Source organism: Trachemys scripta, chromosome 2 (assembly GCF_013100865.1).
Source record: "Trachemys scripta elegans isolate TJP31775 chromosome 2, CAS_Tse_1.0, whole genome shotgun sequence".
NCBI classification, from domain to species: domain Eukaryota; kingdom Metazoa; phylum Chordata; order Testudines; family Emydidae; genus Trachemys; species Trachemys scripta.
In genome coordinates this window covers 278,677,647-278,692,139 of record NC_048299.1, presented here as the reverse complement: position 1 = coordinate 278,692,139, position 14,493 = coordinate 278,677,647, and the positions used below count along the sequence as shown (strand labels likewise).

Here is a 14,493-nt window from a genome sequence, read left to right as displayed (position 1 = left end):
GTGAGTAAGGTCATAGGGCTGCCCGGCAAACCCTGAAGCCGGTAGCGCTGGGGCAGCCCTTTCCCCCTGGCTGGGAGTGGGAGGGAGGAGGGGGCGGAGTTGGGGCGGGGCTAGGGGTGGGGAAATGGGCGGGGCCAGGGCCCGTGGAGGGTCCTCTTTTTTTATTTGAGATATGGTAACCCTAATTAACTACCCTTCTCCACGCTCTCCCTTTCAAGTCGGTAAGCACTCAGCACCCTTGAAAATCAGGCCATTGATGTAGGTGCTGACATATCTATGAATTTGGAAGCCTCACGTTAAGTGCCCACATTTGAAAACTTTAGCCAAAGTGTGAGTAAGGTCATAGAGGAAGTTGGTGGCAGAGCTGTGCCTCCCAGTCCTGTATCTTAACCATCAGGCCATCATTTCTCACTCTTCTAACTTTCCATTCAACTTTCATAATTTCCCATTCTCAAAATCCACTGGTGCAGAGTTCTGACCATGCAAAGTAGTGATAACCCTCAGATACAGTACTGTGGTTCTGATTGTCACAGAAATACCATATGAAGATAGTATAGTTATCTTTGCATTTGTCCTGAAATCTTAATATAGACTCACCTACAGCCTAGGGTATCTTGAAAGTTTCTTTCCCTTGTCTGGTTTGGTAAGTTATTCCAGTTTTCCTGTCCTGGAATCAGTGGAAGAGTTCAGCAGTTTAGGAAGCATTTTGGAACTATTATGAACAGAATCATGATAAACTTTAATGCACTGTTGGCTCCATTGCCAACTGCAAACTCAGCCTGGGATCTGAAAGCCAAGCTGGGTTCTTTCTGGCTCATGCATTATTGCTGTTAGTCAAAATATCTGTAATTGGAACATACATAACCATTTCTTTTGCTGATATACAAGCCAGACTAAACCGTTTTATCCCATAGTGGTGGTGGTTCAGCAGGCCTAGGTGAAGTGAAAGCTTATCAAAAAGAATGTTTGTATGGGAAAGTGATCAGATCAAGTCTGTTAGTCAACAGATCTGATCTCCAGGCTGTATGGAAAGTGCAATTTTTATGATAGATCCTCATCTGACTGTAGTGGCATTTTAATGTTCTTTCTCAACAAATGTGATTTTCCTTTGAACTAAGATAGGATATGCCTATAAAGGGAGTGGATTCAATGACCACGCTCAGTGTGTGTGTATGCACTTACCACACACATCACTCTCAGCTTTCTTTTTTGTTTGCTTAGCAAAATTCTCTTACAAGATCCATCTGCCAGCACAGATCAGAACATGGATGTAGCATGGTTAGACCATTGAGTTAAACGGTTCAGGGGGGAAAACATGCAAATAAAAATGCTGACCTGGTTACAGGGTCACTCTGTGGCACCCAGTGCGTGTTGGAGGCATGCCAGTCAGAAACGAACGAACCTCTAACCTTGGGGTCGTCTTGACAATTAAATTTCATTTCATTAGTAGCAGTACTTGGTCCTGCTAGTGAAGGCAGGGGGCTGGACTTGATGACCTTTCAGGGTCCCTTCCAGTTCTATGAGATAGGTAGCATTCTCACCTCAAAGTGGTGGGTACAGAGATTGTTTCAGAAACAGAATTGAAATCAAGGAGTATGAACTGGGCAGCAGGTTAAAATAATCTACACCCACATATTTTGCAGCTAGATGTCTCTAATTGGACAGACTGATAAGTTGTATTTGCTCACAAAGAACCTTACCTCTGCTCTTTTCACATCTTACAAAACAAAATTGAGGCACTTAAGGAATTTCCATGTCCCATTGTGGAAATGGGGAAGAGGTCCTGGAAAAGTACCCTTTGTTTTTTTTCATAAATTCTAAAGGAAAAAAGAACAACCCCGGTACAAGATTGAAAGCAGCAGAAACAAAATTAAGGTTTGACTTTGTCCGGAAAGCAGCCCTGACCCCAATCTATTAAAGAACTGCTCCTGGTTACAGTTAAAGCTATTGGTAACATGATGGAATTGAAGGTGCACAGAGGCATCTGTGGCAGGAAAGCTGATTTCAGGCTCTCCTCCATGCACTGTTTAGTTTCTGGGTCTCATCCTTGTAAAGTCCCCCTGTCCATATTTACCCACTTGATGCCCTTTGTTAGATACGATTGAGTGAGTCCCCACCCAACCCTACTACAAATTCAGGAGGCGAACTGAAGCAATGGCCAGTGCTTGCAGTTTTGTTTAAAGGGCAATTAGAGGCAGAATGCGATTAATGAGAAATGGCCCCTTTTGTTGTAGTTAATGCTAATTGAATAGAGCCAGAGGGAATATACGCAGTACATACACGAGAACACTAGAGGGAGCTTAGCGAAAGGAAGGAGTGAGAGCAAAACAAGATGGTAGAGTTGTGATGGTTTTGGAGCACTCGGACTATACCCAGTGGAGCATGTAGTAGATATAGCAGCTTGAGGGCTGCACCTAATTGACCTGGCAGGGAACAGATTGCAGCCCTTTTTGTCTGCAATACCGAAGGGCAGAGGATGGGGATTGCAGTCCCAGCATGCAATGTTCCATTTCCATGTTGCTCAGGATGCAGATTTGCAGGCTGGGATGTTTAGTCCGTGGGCCTGACCTGTGTACTAAAGACACAGAAGTCAATTGTATGGATTTGGCCTCTGGGCCATGCCAGAACCTCCTCTTGGCCAACCGTGCAAGATTTGAAACCTTTCTTATCTCCTCTATAGATGTCTCGCAGAGTTTTCTAAAGATGAACATTTGGCATAGATTTCCAAGCCCAGGAGTCAGAAGATATGGTTTCTAGTCCTTCAGCATCTTCCCCCAGGTTGTTTCAGTACAGCCCACCCTAAATGGTCCAAAATCCAGAGTCAGGACTAGAAAAGTCATGAGTTCTTGGTTTTTGTTTTTAATTTGTTCTTTTTATTTGCCTTTTGAATGTCAAGCTTTTCTCTGTAATCACGAAGGCTAGAAAGTTATCTTTTTCATTTTAATGAAGGCTGAGATTCTACCATCATGAGAGGATTCCAAGAGCTGGAGTTTTAAGAAAAACAGAAAATATCACGAGACTCAGAGTAAAATCATGAGAATTTGGCAACAAGGCGATTTCTCCCACACTTTGGGAAAGAGGAGAGAGGGAAAATGTATTATTTATAAATTCTTGGATATGTTCTGATAGTACACAAGTGCTGGGTAAATACCTAGGTAGATTCCCAGCCCTTCCACGGGTTCGCTGCATCACACTGGGCCTGCCATTTCCCCTCTGTGGGCCTCAGTTTCCCCATACAGAAAAGGAAGATGACGATACTTCCCTTCCCCCCCAGTAGCATTAACGAGTCAAGACTCATTACCATTTGCAGAGCACTTTGAGATCCTCAGCTGGATGGTGCCAGAGGAGGACGACTAATAATAATAAACATGATTTTAAACCCAGCAGGGGAACTCCATACTCGGGTGAAAGGAAGGGGAAGAGAAAAAATTCTGAGCCAAGCTGTCAGCTTCCGTAGCAGGGAAGAATGCACTTGAAGAAAGTGCACTATCTGCTGGTTGTTTACCAACTCATTTTAGAAGTGCTGAGTGCCACAGAAATGCACTTCTCACATTTGCGCAGATGATAAAGTGCTCAGCACCACAACCAAGCGGATGATGTCACCGAGGGCTTGTGTGAACAATCCATTCTCTAGTTCGCTCCTTGGCTCCAGGCCAGCCCTTCGAGTTTAATTTGTTTTTAAAAAAAAAGGAAAAAGAAAAAAAGGTTTAAAAAGCTGAAGTGCTTTCGCCACAACTTGCCCCCTTTCCTTTCTTCTTCTTAAGCTCTATTAGTTGCTGCTCTGACATGCAGAGACACTTTCTGCAAATGAATTGTGGGCTCCATGTCTGCTCCTGTTAAATATTGCCCTAGCCCCGACTGTGCCTTTTAGTGCGATACCTGAATTTTTGCTCTTTCTGATTTTCTGAGCCCAGGAACGATGCCAGCCCCTCAGTCACAGAGACAGCACAGTTGATCAGTGAGCTCACGATTCCTTGTTCTAATCCCATCTCAGATGCTGACTACCTCTGGTTTGGAGCAATTTACTAACTTCTCTGCCTCTCTTTCTGTAAAATGGGGATAATCCCTCCGGGGAGGGGGGTATTATGGGAGGGCTAAATGGATGTAGAGTGCTATGTAAAGGCAAAATGTTTTTGTTGTTAACTCTGAGCCATCTCACAAAAGAATTGTAGTCCAATATGATTTGCCTTTCAGTGCTCATCTGTCTCTAGTACCACAAGGTAGGCGTCCAGCCACCCTGAAGGCTGCAAGAAATGGCTAACTTGTAAGGGTGCGGTACTGCTAGCAGATCCCCAGTTGAAGTCAATGGGAACTCTGTGCATGGAGGCCTTTCCAGCTCTGCCCTTGAGCTGGTAATATAAACAGGTGTCCGCATCTCTTCCTAGCCACAGCCATTGTACGTACTGCATAGGCTCTCTCATACCTGCAGGAGGCTGGGTACCGGGCAGAAAGCAAGAAAACCCTTTAATTTCTTAAACATTTCAGTTTCGGGGAGAAGCCTGATGAATTGTGCTGGTGTCGGAGTGAGGAAAGAGGCTTTGTTACAAGCTCCTAAATACACTAGGAAGAGCTGAAAATAGTGAGACCCGTTCGCCCTTCAGCGATTTCGCTCTGCAGAGCCTCATGCAGACATCTTTGGCACCGCTTCTGCTGGGCTCAGCCTTGCCTCCCAAGCCTGCAGTTGTGCTTTGAATTGATCCCAGAAGGGTTTAATCAGGGTTTGCTGACTCAGGGCTGAACCCGACTTGCTCTGGTCTATGCTGAGTGGTACATTGTGCTAAGCATCCTGCCAGCCAACTTGACGTCTCACCATCTTATTCCAATGTGATGAGATGTACTAGAGACAGTACCCTTACTGCAAGCTCTTGCGGGCAGAGACCTTGTCACCTAATTGTCTAGAAAGCACCTGCAGTTTTGTAGTGCATCATAAATAATAATCTTCTGGCTGCATGCGGCCCAATTTGGAGTTTGCCCTGAAATCCTGAGCATTTTGGGTGGTTTGGGGGTTCCTTGCAGAGATTTCCTGAGCTATAATATTAATAACCTGGAAACAAACAAGTGGTTTTTTTATTAACTTAATCTCAGGTGTGTTTCCGTAATAACAAAATGCTCCGGGATGTAGTTTGAATCAAGGACATTCGTGCTCCTCTTAGGACTCTGTATACAGCTCACTTAGGTCAGCAAGGAGGAAAGTGTGGCTGCTTGGCTTTAATGGTACCTTCTACCTTGTTTTGTCATTACCTTGTAGGGAATGAGGCCTCTCGCTGTCTGGTGAGTAAAATAAATTACCCCCAGCAGCCACTAGTGCTGATCATCTGAAACGGTGGAACCCACTTAAATGAATAATAATTAAAGAAATAAATTTCCTCGGCACCAACCTAAAAACTTTTTGTTCAGCAATAAAGCCAGAGCCCTCTGCACTGACTCGTTCGCTGCACGAGGAGTAGGGCTGCCTGTGCGGCAGAAGAGAAAGGAACAATGATCATGTGACTTATTAAAGGAATCATTGTGGTTAAAAGAATATTCTTCCTGGGTGCCAAGGTCCTGCATTAAACAGGTTTAGCAGAACAAATTGCGTTTAATGGTGCAGAAGTACCGTACGGGGAACGGATGAAAGCGGCGCTGTTTGGTGGGAGCTGCATCAAAAGCCCTTTCCCTTTAGAAGTGGGCAAAGTAATGGAAGCCTTGGAAAAACCCATTAAGGTAATCCAAGGAGAAGCCCATCCGAGGGAGCATCCGTCAGCTGTGATCACCTGTGCGGACGTTAATTTCACTGTCTTTGTGGTGATTTATACAAATAAAATAGATTTTCTGCTGGTGAAACATTGTAGAAAACGACAGCCCTGGGCACCAAAGTCCTCTCTCCACAGAACTGGCAGGGTGGGGCCTTTACTCCGGCCACTCGGCCTCCACTCTGACCTGGAGCATTCTGCCTTCAGAGGTGAGAACCGAGTTCCGTCTGTGGCCCATTCGCTCCTTGATCTCTGCTGCAACTACATGTGGTGACCAGCTGTGCTTTCTTGAAGTGCTCCTATCGAGGGACTCTTCCAATCTTTTTTGGTAAATGGGAATGTTAACTTTGTATGGTACCCTCCTCCAGTGCTAGGCATCCCTGACTCAGTCAGTCCTCTATCGGCTCCTCTCACGCTTTTTCTATGGAAAATCTGATTTCCCTATATATAAAGCATTAGCGTATACAAAGTGTCCTTCACAGTTTGGATGCTGGCATTCTTTCCTTCCTAAATAATTGGACTGATAATTAACCAAGCTAACACCATGCAATAATTACAGCTAATATTGGTGCAAAGGAAAATATTCAATGTACATCCAATTTGTGTAAGAATCACTTTCAAAGATTATATATGAATCATAAAAACATTAAGGTGACATTTAAATACCTCCCCCATTTTTAATCTATTGATTGCCACTGACTCCTGAAGCCACATGTTAATTGACCTTCCGTCTATTCCGATCTATTCAATATCAGTTCCTATACTGCGCTCATCACCGTAGTATCTGAGTGCCTTCCAGTAGTGTGTTAAGCAATGTGACTACATATGTCACATGTTTTTTGTTCTCTTAGTCTCGCCCCAGGAGAAGCAGCATGTGCAGTGGAGTGTCTTCTTTTGGGACTTGGTGTGGTGAGGTTTGTGATGGGCCTTTAGTTCCTGGGGAAGTTCATTCCAGTGTCTCAGATCAGCCCCTAAGAAGGTTCTGCATACAGCTCTCTAGCCAACACATTTTGTAAGACACTGAACATTTTCTCCCAGACAGCCCCCAGGAGGCTGTCTGTGAAATTATCCAGTGCCCCTCCCCAGGGGCTATGGAGATGAGGGTAATAGATGAAGGATCTCTTGATTGTTGGTCAGCTTTATTTGTGTCACAGTTGCTGGGATGACCTTAAGAGCAAAGGTCGGCATTGATGTGATGGTGTTGGAGGAGAAACGCTGCCTTGGAGCCCACTGGTTGTAAATACGTTTTGTGGTTGCAGAACAGCTTAAGCAGAGATAAATTCAGACTTCTTTGTCCTTTTAAAAAAAAATACCCAAAAGTTCAGATGCTTTGTGATAGACCCCGTAGCAAAGCCTCGAGTGGCTGGATTGATAGGACAAGGCTACTGTGCAGTTTGGCTGATGATTCATTCAAAGGATTGAAAGAAAAGTCGTTAGGCTCTTGACCCCACTATTAATCATAGCTGTAATCATGCATTTAATGAACATGACAGCTCCTGTTCCCTCCGGAGAGACGCGCAGAGTCTCGCAGCTGAGTTAGGTACAACAATCACTTTTCAGCGCACTTGCTTGCTAACGCTGAGAACTGCCAGAGCAGGCAGTGTCAGGGACGGATGATGTATTAAGAGGAACAGGCCCTTTACATGGGCTGTGTATTTTCTTACAGATGATGTGCCTCAGATGGACAAAATCGTTAATTTAGAAAAAAGAGAAACAGTAGCCCCTTATGCAAGATATAAAATACCAAGCCCACTGCGGCTGTGCTGTGTGTAATCCGTTCAGAACTCCTTAACGTGCAGTTCCTTGATGCAATCTGCAGCAGCCTTTTTTTTTCCTTGTGCTCACTGCTGCCTTCTGAACGTACGCCTGGGAAGGCGTGTTTATATGCATCTGTTTCCATCGGTACATCAGGAGCGTTCCAGGTTATGGGGGAAAGCAGAATCTGGCATGCGTGACTTACCATGCAGATCCAAGAGCGCTATTTACTCCTGGATTTGAAGTTAGACCAATTGTTGAATCAGCTCGTGGCTCCCAACTTGCTGAGAGGCGCATGTCATTTAGAGAGAGGCCCAAATCGGAATCTGATCTTAGTCTTATTTATTTGTATAAATAATTACACCTGGGAGCCCCAGTCTTTTCCCTGGATCTAAACCCATCACTACAGCTTTGTGTTCCTAAAACTTGAAGGAACCTGTTTCCCATCTCTGGTTCTCATACAGCTCAATAGGCAGAAATGTTGCAAGGCCAGCTCTGATTTCATCACTCACACAATGCGTTGGATGGGAAGGAGACATGTCAGGGCTAGTCCAGTCTCCACCCTGTTTCTGTCATGCTCTGACCATCAGCACTGAGCCGCCTTTGGGTTTCTCCCCCTTCCCCCTCTCCCCCCAAAATTGAAGACGGTTTGTGACTTCAGAATCTTTCAGAGACATCTGAGTAGGTGAGGGCGAGCTCTGTGTAAGTGTTTGCACCGTGATCACCAGCATTAGCAGGTTCTTTTAGCAGGAGTAGTGAGAAGAATCAAGAAAGTAACGACTTGAGTCATTACCACTGTTTACTAAATTAACCCGGCCCTGCTCCCTGCACCTGCTGTGTTGATGCCACTGAAGCGGCTGGAACGTGCCGTGCTGTGTATACTCTGCCGTGACGATGGCTTACCTGGGGCACCCTTTCTGAGCAGAGTTTTGGGAGTCAGGAACTGCTGAGTTGTAATATTTGGTCTTGCACTGACTCCCGCTATGGCCTTAGACAAGGTTCTTAACCTTTCTCCCTCAGTTTTCCCATCTGCAAAATAGGCATAATCTATCCCTTGCAGTGGTGTTGGTAGTGTCCATTAATAATTGAAGTGCTTTGAAGATGAAAAGTGGCTTGTAAATACTAAATATTAGCAGCCCAAACTTTGTGATTTTTTTTTTAACTGCCTCACTTTTTGATTGACTGACTTGAGATACTTTTAAAGGGCTTAATTTCCAGGGGGCAGGTGCTCAGGATTTGTCAGACCCCTTTACAGTTGCCTAGACAAACACCTGCCAGGGGTGACCTAGGTATGCTTAATCCTGCCTCGGCGTGAGGAGGTGGACTAGATCAAGGGTTTTCAACCCTTTTCTTTCTGAAACCCCCTAAGACATGCCTCAAAACTCCATGGCCCACCTGTGCCACAACAACTGGCTTTCTGCAGATAAAAGCCAGGGCTGGGGTTAGGGGGTAGCAAGCAGGGCAATTGCCGGGGCCACCACGCCACAGGGGCCACCAAGCCACAGGGGCCCCACGAGGCTAAGTTGTTCAGGCTTCTGCTACAGCCCCAGGTGGCTCAGGGCTCAGTGCCCCAGGCTTCAGCCCCATGCAGTTGGACTTTGGCTTTCTGCCCTGGGCCCCAGTGAGTCTAACGTTGGTCCTGCTTGGCGGACCACCTGAAACCTGTTTGCGGCCCCCAGACCCTTGGTTGAGAACCACTGGACTAGATGACATCTTGAGGTCCCTTCCAGACAAGGCTTTGGAGCAGAGCGTTGACCAGTAGGTTTTTGCCTGGAGCGGAGCAATTTAAAAATTTGATTGCTCCAAATCCTTGCTTCCAACCCAACGTTTCAGTGATTCTGTGATAAATGGCTCTAAAGACAGTAATCAGATTTGAAATTAGGTTGTTAGGTAGATGGATCCACTTGCAGGATTGTGGCCACAGATTGTATCCCTGACCTGTCCTTTTTTTTTTTTTTTTTTTTTTTAAGATTTGCAAAATATGTTGCATGTGTTTTAAAATTCTTTTTGCACAAGGGAAACACTTCAAAAAATTGAGATTGAAAACATTTGTCCTGGGTAAATGCCCAGTGTATTAAACCCACTTCCAGACTGTTAAATGTTAAAAGGCTAATACATAATGAATCAGTTTTTTTAACCAAGAGCATTAAGTAAGCAATGGACTGTTTCCAACTGTGTAAATATTTAGGCAGTTTTTAAATAGGTTTCAGAGCAGGTTCAGTTTGGGTAAATAATTATGCAGCTTTCTGAAATGCAGGTTGCGCTATGAAGCGATTTCTGTTCCAGCTATCGGTCTATTGGTTTTTGTTCTATCAGTTAAAAATTCCAGCCACACATTTTTCTAACTTTTGCAATAGACAAGAATGACTCTGGGTTGTTGTAACTCTGTGTTTCGGATGTTAGTTATTTGTAGTAAAATCCCTTAAGGGGAAATATGCATTGTTCATGCATCGTAGCACGTTTTTAATCCTTAATCTCTTGACAGTTTTAAATGTCCATATAATGGCGTGGCTCCTTGCCAGACCACATGTTAGAAGAATACAAAAGTTGAGTAAATAGCATTAGCCCATAGATGGATTTTTTTGCATATAGACATTTAAAATCAGCTACATGGAACTTGTTAGCTCTATCTTTTCATAGTGACTCTTGGCGAAGACTTGGTGGGTCAAATTACTTCAAACAGCAAGCAGGTTTGCAAGCACAGAAATGCATATGCAACTGACAGTCTACATTTGCATGCGATTACAGATGAGAATCAAATGGAGGCGTTTTATGCAGCATTGGTGAGATCACTTTGGCCAGTTCTGGTGTCCACACTTTAAAAAGGATGTTGAAAAACCGGAGAGAGCTCAGGGAAGAGCTACAAAAAATCCTTCAAGCTCTGAAGAGCAGGCCTTGCAGTGAGACTCTCAGGAGCACGATCTGCTTAGCTGATCGAAGAGAAAGTTACTAGGTGATTCTTGATCCCAGGCTGTGAGCACCTATGCAGGGAAGAGGGAGCTGATATCTACCAGACATCACGAGAGCACGTCGCTGGAAGATTAATGTAGACAGATTTAAACGGGAAGTGATTTAACAGTCAAGGTCATGAACCACTGGTGCAGCTTCTCAAAGAAAGGGGTAGATTTTCCATGACTTACTGACTTTAAATCCAGCTATTGGGTGTCCTTTGAAAATATCTGCTTCAGCTCAACCATAACTTATTCGGCTGGATGCAGGAATCACTGGGTGATGTCAGGACCGGCTCCAAGGCTTTTGCTGCCCCAAGCAGCGGGGAAAACAAAACAAAAAAAGCTGCAATTGCGATCAGCGGCACTCTGGCGGCAGCTCCACCGCGCTGCTTTCTTCTTCGGAGGGAATTTGGCGGCAGGTGCTTCCCTCTCAGAGGGACCCGCCTCCAAATTGCCGCCGAACAGCCCGACGTGCCGCCCCTTCCCCTTGGCTGCCCCAAGCACCTGCTTGCTGGGTTGGTGCCTGGAGCCGGCCCTGGGTGACGTTCTCTGCCTGTGCTATGCAGGAGGTCAGACTAAATCAGTGGTTTTCAACCTATTTCCCATTGTGGGCCGCGTATGCAGCTCTCTGTGTATTATGTAGGCCACGTCCACACAAAATATATTCTACCTGTATGGCCATGAGGAGGTCACATGGGCCACAGATGTGCGCTGATTGGGCCGCAAGTGGACCGCGGGCTGCGGGTTGAGAACCAATGGACTAGATGATCTTGATGGTCCCGTCTGGCTTTAAAATGTCTGACTCTAATGTTAGATCAGGAAACTTAGGTTCTAGTCCCAACTGAGCCACTTATTTGCCATTCACCTCATCTCAGTGTACCTCAGCATCCCCACCCATAAAATGAGATCATAAATCAATACCCACTCTGAGGTTGTTTGGAGGTTCTTGGATGAAAGACGTTCTGTAAGTGCCCTGTATTCTTTATTATTGATGAGGAACATTCAAGTGGCTATTCTATGTGTGCAAGCTTCCAGTAGGCTTATGTAGTTGTGCGCAAAGGGAAGTGCTCAAATTTACCATTATTCGTCCCACGAATGGGCCTTAATTCCCCAAATAAGAGAACCCCCCCAATTCCTTGGGCCTGGCTGGTAAAACTCAGCACGAGTTGGATTTGTCCTCCTGTTTGATAAACGTGATTTTACTTAAGAGCCCAGCGGCTGAGCTGAGATCGGTTTTGCCTCTGCCTAGCTGAAGGTCCCTACACAATCGCCTCCTTCGCACTCGTATTAAGTTGAGCCTGAGAGAGGTAAGGGGGGAGATTGAGAGAGCCAAGAGGAGAGTGGCTCCGCAGATTGGCTGACAGCAGGCGATGAAGAGCCTGGCAGCCTGACCTCCCCTTCTAGATCACTCCATGGCCCAGGGCACAAGTTCGTTCCACATCCTCGGCTTGTCACTTAGCAGCTCAGTCTATGGCGTTGCACCACCAGGCCCAGTGCTTTGTCTGGTGGAGTCCCATTTGTCTCCGTAAAGTCAGTTCTTACAATGTAAACTGTCTCCCTGCTAAGAGACGCTTGCATCCGCAGCTGCTATGTGTCAGCACTGGACTGTCCCTTCAGAGCTGGCCACTGTTTTTCCCCCAGCATCAGGTTTGTCGAGTCAAATGCTGGAGGCCTCACAAGATGTTCGCTGGTTGCAGATGATCTGCCTTTCCCAACCTGGGGCTGGGCTCAGCATGCGGCCTTGGTGGAATCAGACCAACTGGACAGACCTGCCTCTGGTGGTTAGAGTCAGGGTCTGGAAGCCAGGATTCCCGAGTTTTATTCCTGGCTCTCCTGTTGACTCACTGTCTAACCTTGAGGCAAGATATTTAACCCCTCTTTGTACCTCAGTTTTCCTTTTCTGTAAAATAGGGATGATAATGTTTCTTAGTTTGACGCTTCTGTGGTGTTTGTAAAACCCCTTGCGATGACTGGATCCAAGGTGCTATAGAAGTGCAGCGCAATAACACTGCATTAGCAGATAGTATTATGCAGGTGAGGAAAGGGGAAAGAAAAATGAAAGCTGTAAGTGGGCTTCCCACCTCTCTTGGAGAGGAGAGACAACCAACCATAATATAAAACACTGGCGCATGTGACAGGGAATCGTCTGCACGGACAGCTGGTGTCTGAGCAGATGGAAGCACTGGTTAATCTCTTCCACCTCTGACTTCTGCCATTCTATGAAACTATCACCAAAACCACAGTCATTGGTAAAGATCCTTTCTGCAAACAGGGCTCATGAAATCAAGAGACTGTTCCTCTAAAAACTGTGGTTTCTCCTTGTTACACCCCTACTGCATTTGGAACCCAGGGTAGGCCTACACTGCAGTTGAAGGTGTAATGATACTGGCTTTAAAATATAGCTTTAATCTAGCTGGCGGAGGTAACGGCATTAGTACAAGTGCCAGGGACTCTGGATACATAGTTGGGCAGCTAGCCCTCCCTGGGGTCCATGTCTTCATGCTAGCTAGATTTAATCTAACATGGGTAACACACTCTCACTGCAGTTACACCTTCAGTTGCAGTGTAGGAGTACCCTAAGTTACAGCACAAGCTCTAGCCACCCATTCAGCAAAGCACTCAAGCATGCTCTTAAAGCCCACCCTTCTTCAGCAAAGCATCTAAACGTCAGTGTAAAAGTAAGTAGTTGTTTAAGGGCTTTGCTGAATTCATGGCCCTAATCTTAGGATATAGCTACGTAACGCTGCAGTTAGACACCTACGGCCGGCCTGTGCCAGGTGACTCAGAGTCACAAGGTTCGGGCTAAGGGGCTGTTAAATAGCGGGGTAGACGTCCGGGCTTGGGCTGGAGCACAGGCTCTAGGACCCAGTGAGGTGGGAGGCTCCTAGAGCTTGCCTGAACGTCTACCACAGTTAAACAGCCCCCAAGCTGGAGTCAGCTGGCTCACGCCCACGGTGGGTTTTTAATTGCAGTGTAGACATACCCATGGCAGATTCCAAGTACTGCTCTCACGGAAATGTACAAGTAACTTCAAAAGGAGCGTGTGAGCTGTATTTGTTCTGCTCTAAGTGTCCCTTCTCCGGGGACTGCATTGCTGTGGCAGGGAATAAAATACAGTTCATTATGTAGGCTCAGCTTCATGCTAGGGTTTGTGCCATGTACACACGTTCAGGAGCCTCGCGCAGGGATCCCGATTAAACTAGAAAGTCAGGAGGCGTTTTATTTATTTATTCGTTTAGTTAAACATGGATTTCTTTTTTTAATTCCCCAAGAAGTGAAAGTTCTGCAAAATGCTAAACACCTTCTGCTCTTTAGGTTCAGTACAGATTTGCTTGAACTTTTTAGCACCTTTCCACTCCGACATGTTTTGGTTTTAGTGCCTCTTTTCAAGCAAGCTAGTTTATGTGCATTTTTTAACACTGAAAACTATTTGAAAAGGTGCCTGGCTGTTCTTGTCAAAACTCCCACAGCGAGGCAGGCTCTGCAGAAGGGGGAAGGGGGAAACGAACAGAAAGTAAAGTTTAAAAAAAAAAAGATGCAAAATAAATGCAGCTGCAACTTAAGCGTCCGGTTCATATTCTGTTAGATTGCGGCAAAACCAAATCCAGTTGTCGGCAAATTGTATCAGTCTGTTAGCCGGCCAGATGTTCGCAGTGACTGACTGCTTTCATTTTCGCCCCGTGGCTGGGATGTTTGATGCCTCTGATAGACAGGCATGTGACACCCACTCCTGGATTGCGACTGCGCCAGCGTTTTATTTGCACACGGAACAGATGGGGCTGTGCCGTCACCGGCGGGCCGAGTGACAGCTCGAGCAATGGGAGAGCTCATTGACACGCTATCAAATTCCACTCGCTCACTCGGTAACACACTCGGGCTGGCAGGTGAGTGACTGCGCTGCACTCTTACCACCTGGAACTCCAAGATACAGGCCTTTTTTTATTTGATTTTAATTCCCTCTTTCATATGCCAGTCAAGGGCAATTTAATTATGTGTGTACATGTACACAAGTCAGTCAGTCTGAACGTGAGGGAGCGTGGGGCATCCCCACAGCT

The 14,493-nt window shown here is 45.8% G+C and overlaps 1 protein-coding gene across 3 annotated transcripts in view; it reads left to right on the top strand.

The window, feature by feature from the left end:
• The window catches only part of ZC3H3 (zinc finger CCCH-type containing 3), a 334,659-nt gene that overhangs the window by 206,468 nt on the left and 113,698 nt on the right, over nt 1-14,493 (top strand). The window lies entirely within an intron of this gene.